We start from the raw sequence: 6,596 nt of genomic DNA on the forward strand, positions 1-6,596 counted from the left end.
GACACTTCCTCGCCATTTATAGAGCATACATTTTAAATTTCAAGTCTCTTACCTTAATAGCATATGACTTTCATATAAACTTCCAACCCCCGTTTTATCCCCTTATGGATCGAGTTTCGTAAAATCCGTTCTCAGCGGATGTTTACGCCCTATAAGGAACCTATCTGCAAAATTTCAAGTTTGTAGCTGTTATAGTTTCAGAGATTTCGTGATGAGTGAGTCAACCTATCATACCCCATTTTAACCCCAAAAGGGAGTGGATTTCTAAAGATACATTATTTGAACACCTTCTCAACATCTAGAGAGTATACATTTTAAATTTCAAGTCTCTTAGTTCTAAAACATAGGACTTTCATACAAACTTGCAACCCCCGTTTTACCCCTTTAGGGGTCGAGTTTCGTAAAACCCGTTCTTAGCGGATGCCTACGTCTTATAAGGAGCCTACCTGCCAAATTTCAAGTTTGTAGATGTTATAGTTTCGGAGATTTCGTGATGAGTGAGTAAACCTACCATCCCCCGTTTTAACCCCAAAAGGGAGTTGATTTCTAAATATACATTATTTGGACACCTTTTCACCATCTATAGAGCATACATTTTAAATTTCAAGTCTATTACTTCAAAAACATAGGACTTTCATACAAACTTCCAAACCCCGTTTTACCCCCTTAGGGGTCGTGTTTTGTAAAACCCGTTCTTAGCGAATGTCTACGCCTTATAAGAAGCCTATCTGCCAAATTTCAAGTTTGTAGGTGTTATAGTTTCGGAGATTTCGTGATGAGTGAGTAAACCTACCATCCCCCGTTTTAACCCCAAAAGGGAGTTGATTTCTAAAGATTCATTATTTGAACACCTTCTCATCATCTATAAGGTATACATTTTAAATTTCAAGTCTCTTACTTCAAAAACATGGGACTTTCATACAAACTTCCAACCCCCTTTTTACCCCCTTAGGGGTTGAGTTTCGTAAAATCCGTTCTTAACGGATGTCTACGTCCTATAAGGAGCCTACTTGCCAAATTTCAAGTTTGTAGGTGTTATAGTTTCGGAGATTTCGTGATGAATGACCTTTCGCGTTTATATATATTATAGATTTAAACATTTAATTTAACTGTGACTCTCAAAAGCATAGAGATCTTGGGATGTGAAATAAAGTTGATCGATAACTGATCATATACTGAAAAAAAATGAGGATTCTTACAATCAAAGTAAAATATCAAAATCAAAAAAGCTTCAAATCAAAAATGATTCAAATAGGCTTCAAAAGTACCTTCGAATCTTCATATTACAAAACAAATTTTAATGATTGTTATAAGTGAAGTCATTTCGGAATGTAATTTCTCCAGAGAAGAAATGGCAGGAAACCCCGCGGTTACTATTTAAAAAAAATATTAAAAAAAAAAACAAAATTGCGTGCGTACAAAGTATACATGTCAGATGTGAAACTTCTTTGGCAAACTAATTCAAAAAAACTAATAAAAAAAAAAAAAAAACGAAATAAAAAAACAAACAGCCAACGTCACGCGATATTCCCAGGCTTCACCCATCCAAGTACTGACCGCGCCAGACGTTGCTTAACTTCGATGATCGGACGAGAACCGGTGTATGTAACGCGGTATGGACGTTTAAAATGCGTGACGCGTGACGCGTTTGATCCGAAAAAATTTTACCCCCCATACGCCTAAAAAAGTTTCATTTTAAAAATAAACTATGTTTTATAGCAAAATTTTAGTATTTTGCACGAAATACAGCGTCACTAAGTCCGCAGTAGTTTTACATGGAGGTTAATATGACACAGCTAACTGTGACATTTACTTATTAATGTTATTCAGAACTTTTATAATACAATATAAACCGTATTTAGTAAAGAACACTAATCTTTCATCCTTGTCGTTTCTAGTAACAGTCCTCCTATACTATACATATATATAATATTATAGGATTAAATTAAGATTAAAACGTACTACTGTGCTTGCACTATGAATGAAACAGCAATATAATAACAACTAACAATACGCGTGTGTCAGATTATTTTATATTAAGTAATGAAATAGTTAATTTATAATGTATCTATCTATATAGGAATGTATGTATGTCTATAGAGTTGTTTCACATTATTATTGTTAATGTTGCTTGTTTATTTTATTTCTTGTTTGGTGTATACTAAGTGTAAATAAAGAAATGTAATATTTGATAATATAACATGTGGGTAGGACTATACTTTTTTGTCGTCGTCTATAAAACGAGTGTTCGGACTCGATTGGGGATTCTTGTTTGACACGTCGACCGGTGCGGAGCTCTCGGGGAAAAAGATAAGTATTATTATGTATTAGTTATGTTATCATAAGCAGCTTACAAAAAGAAGTGAAATCCCACCAAAAACATTTTCATGTAAAATGTTGCCAAGACGAGATCATATGGCTCGCACTGTCAAAAAGTTATCAGATCTCATGTAGAGCCAAGCTTCTAACTCTACACGCCCTAACTCTACAAGCCCTAACTTCACAAACTCTACAACTTAGTCAAAATATGTGGCTTGGCCGTTTCGTTACTACCGGCTGCCGATGTTGTAGATGACGACTTTCTTGTCTCATTTATATAAATATATTTTCTCTTTTTATTTTTATTTGTATTATATGTATATCAATTATTCTTCTTCTTTTTATTTTTTCTTTAATAGAACTATTGTATGACAGAAAAGTAAAAAACAGTGAAAAAATTTTTCACCTTACGCCCACGTGACGGTAGCGAAACGGCCAAGCCACATATTTTGACTAAGTTGTAGAGTTTGTGAAGTTAGGGCTTGTAGAGTTAGGGCGTGTAGAGTTAGAAGCTTGGCTCTACATGAGATCTGATAACTTTTTGACAGTGCGAGCCATATGATCTCGTCTTGGCAACATTTTACATGAAAATGTTTTTGGTGGGATTTCACTTCTTTTTGTAAGCTGCTTATGACAATATTATCGTTGCATTTTACCTCCGAGACATTTTATACCATAAATATTATCCAATCTTCACCATATTCGGTTTAAGCACGCTGTTTTTGATTTTATGTTGAACTGATATGCAAACGGTGATCTCCGCCAAAACTTAAATACCAAAATTACAAAATGTAAATTTTCGACATAAACTAATAACCGATTTTTATTTTTTATGTATTTTATTATTATTAATAATAACAAGGAGTCCCTATATCAATTTTCAGACCTCTAGCATCAAAATTTGCGGAAGTCTCATACAAACTTCCCTCCCCTAGTTTAAGGGGTTGGGGGGTAAAAGTTTCAAGTCTTAGATTTTTTTTGTTGTTTGTGTACTAATACTAGCTTACATACCAAATTTCAGCTTTCTGGGACTTCAGGAAGACTCTAGGAATTTTGATGATCATCAGTGAGTGACGAAATCGGGGTTTTTTAGATATCAATAAAATCTAAAGTATAAGAGCTATGCAATTGAAACTTTATATGTTTAATAAGTCCACTATCGACACCATATCCCCAGAATTTTGTTTATCTGGTATAATCCAAACCCAAGTTATGAGGGTTCAAAAAAACGACGAAGCACTTCGAGAAAAGATAGGTAGTGCTTTTCGTTTTTTTTTTTTTTTTTTTTTTTGGTTCGTCTTGGCGGGGGCACTACCGTGCCCCCAGATACATATAATTATAGTGAATAAGTACTTATGTAATAATATTAGTGATAAATTGTTACAAGATATTTAATTCATTATACGCTTCTTAAAGATAAAGGTATTTAATTTCACTGATCAGATAATAATTCTTAGATTAATAAAGTATGAATATATTATAAATTGTTTATTATTTATATTTTACTTTCTTTTTCTTAACATCAGAAGTGGGATATCAACCAAATTTACCTACAATAATGTGTGTTTTTTTTTTGAAGGTTATGGGGCCATTCCAACTACTAGAAGGTCTGATGAAAGAAGCCATTCAAGAAGCAATTACCTCAAATCGGCGCTCGGATGACATTGCTTTTTATTTTAATTTTAATTTTGATTTCAATTTCGATTTTGATTTTTGTTTTTAGTCTTGATTTTAGTTTTGATTTTTGATTTTGGTTTTAATTTTGAATTTATGTTGAATAGGGTGATAATTTGTGATAATTTAATATATATTTTTTTTATTTTTCATTTAAATTGAATGTCATTATTTTTATCCTTTTACCTGATCAAATTTTGATTTTAGATTTAATTTTAATTTTGTTTTAATTTTAATATTGATTTTTGTTTCTTTATTGATTTTAATCCCAGTTTTAATCAAATTTTAGTATTGATTTTGTTTTTAATTTTAATTTTGAATTTTAGTATTTATTTTAATTTTAAATTTTAATTATTGTAATATTGAATTTTAGTTTTGAATTTAGTGATGACTTTAATTTTGGGTTGATTTCGGTGTGATTTTGATTTGGTATAATTTGTTTTGTCACAATTGTTTAAACTAACATAGTTTCGGAAAAACGAGTAACTAACAAAAATATGGACATATGTCTGAATTAAATTATCATTATTATATTTACATGTCTTCGATCCAGAGAATAACGACAATGGGCTGGTGTCGGAACATAAAAAAACTTGGTGTTGAATTCAAGTGGACCAGCATCCACTGAGCTGCCACAGCAGGTGCCGAGGAACTAGTCGAGGTTTGATGAAGTTCTCTCACGGACTACGGTACGCCATCCTTAATAATAACCGATCGTGGAACTAATTTTTTTAACAGACTTCCAAAAAAAGGAAGAGGTTCTCAATTCGACTGTATATGTATGTAACATCAGAACTCTTGACCGAGTGGACCGATTTCGACAGTTTTTTTTATCGAAAGGTAGTTTGTCATTTGGTCCCATTTAAATTTATTTGTGATCTAAAAACTACTTTTTGAGTTATACCTAATAATGCGTTATTACTTGACGCTCTTTTCGTCGATCTACGCTGTATTATACCGCATAATTTTCTACTCGATATACTGATTTTAATAATTCTTTTTTTGTTGAATAGTAGATATCCCTAGTTTGGTACCATGATAAGGTAACCAGGATCTGATGATGGAATCTCAGAGAAATCGAGGGAAACACAAAAATCCACATAACTTTTTACTGGATGTACCGATTTTTATAATTATTAATTTAATCGAAAGTTGGTGTTTATCATGTGGTCACATTTAAATTTTATCGAAATCTGATAACTACTTTCGGAGTAATCTTTGATAATGCGTATTTACTTGACTATTTTTTTCATCTACCTACGTTGTATTACTTGTCGATATAACTGAAGTCGTTTTTTTTTCTCGTTTGTTTGCAAACACAATTATGTTCAAGACAATTGCGACAGTTTTTTTAACGAATGGCAAACTAGGCATCATATGGTAGCGACTGGTACTCCCCGGGGGAAAGGACAAGTCGAACGGTACGTAGCTACAATAACAAATATGATAAGCACTTCTTGTACCAATGTGTCAGACTGGCCGAGCGTTCTGTGGATTGTGGAAAGTATAACTTTCCTTAAACACTACTGTACAGCAATCGACCGGCTTTTCACCTATTAGCTTGCTTAGTGGTAGAAAGTCTAAAATTCCGTGTATACAAGCTCGATTAGATGAGGTAATACAAGATCATAATAACATTGACGTAACTGCTGATCGTAGGCTACCACACCAACGTCTTAATATTGTTGCTGATAAATTTAAAGATCGCTTTGACCAAGCACGTAGAGATAACATGGATTATAGTGTAGGAGATATTGTATATGTGAATCAAGGCCATATAAGATTAGGGCTATATTAAATAATGACAGATTCTCATTAAAGGGTATTGGAAATTTAAGAAACATTATAGTTGCAAAAGAAAAAAGTTCGCCTATGGCCTGGAGAGTGGACTGGGCAAAACGCTGTTGTAGAAGATTTATTATACAGTTCAGCCTATCGCAGTCCACTGCTGGACATAGGCCTCCCCAAGTTCGCGCCAGATGTCCCGGTCTTCCGCTATCCTCATCCAGCCTACACCGGCAACCTTACATAGATCGTCGGTCCAACGGGCCGGAGGACGTCCCACACTACGTTTGCCAAGACGCGGTCTCCACTCTAGGACCTGTCTACTGCAACGGCCATCGGTCCTGCGACACAGATGATCAGCTCACTGCCACTTCAACTTGCTAATTCTGTGGGCTACGTCGGTTACTTTCGTTCTCTCGCAGATAGTCTCATTTCTAATTCTATCTTTGAGAGGGACCCCAAGCATAGCCCGTTCCATTGCACGTTGAGCGACTTTAAACTTGTGAACCAGTCCCTTCGTCAGCGTCTACGTCTCGGCTCCGTATGTTAACACAGGCAGGACGCATTGCTCGAAAACTTTTGTCTTCAAGCATTGCGGAATCTTCGAAGTGAAGACTCGACGAAGTCTGCCAAACGCCGCCCAGCCCAACCGAATCCTCCTATCGGCCTCCTTCTCGAAGTTGTTGCAGCCTAGTTGGATAGTTCTAGTGTGTTTGGATTTGTTATAATTAGTATAAAATATTATGTATTATGGATTATGAATGGATTATGTATTACGGATTATGGATATATTTTGTATTATTATGGATTATGGATGG

General features: G+C 34.4%; 1 pseudogene; it reads right to left on the minus strand.

Annotated features, from left to right (window-relative positions):
• Positions 1 to 1,509: 1,509 nt before the first annotated feature.
• Positions 1,510 to 1,627, minus strand: LOC123663118 (annotated as a pseudogene).
• Positions 1,628 to 6,596: the final 4,969 nt, after the last annotated feature.

Source organism: Melitaea cinxia, chromosome 19, assembly GCF_905220565.1.
Source record: "Melitaea cinxia chromosome 19, ilMelCinx1.1, whole genome shotgun sequence".
In the NCBI taxonomy this organism is placed as follows: Eukaryota; Metazoa; Arthropoda; class Insecta; order Lepidoptera; family Nymphalidae; genus Melitaea; species Melitaea cinxia.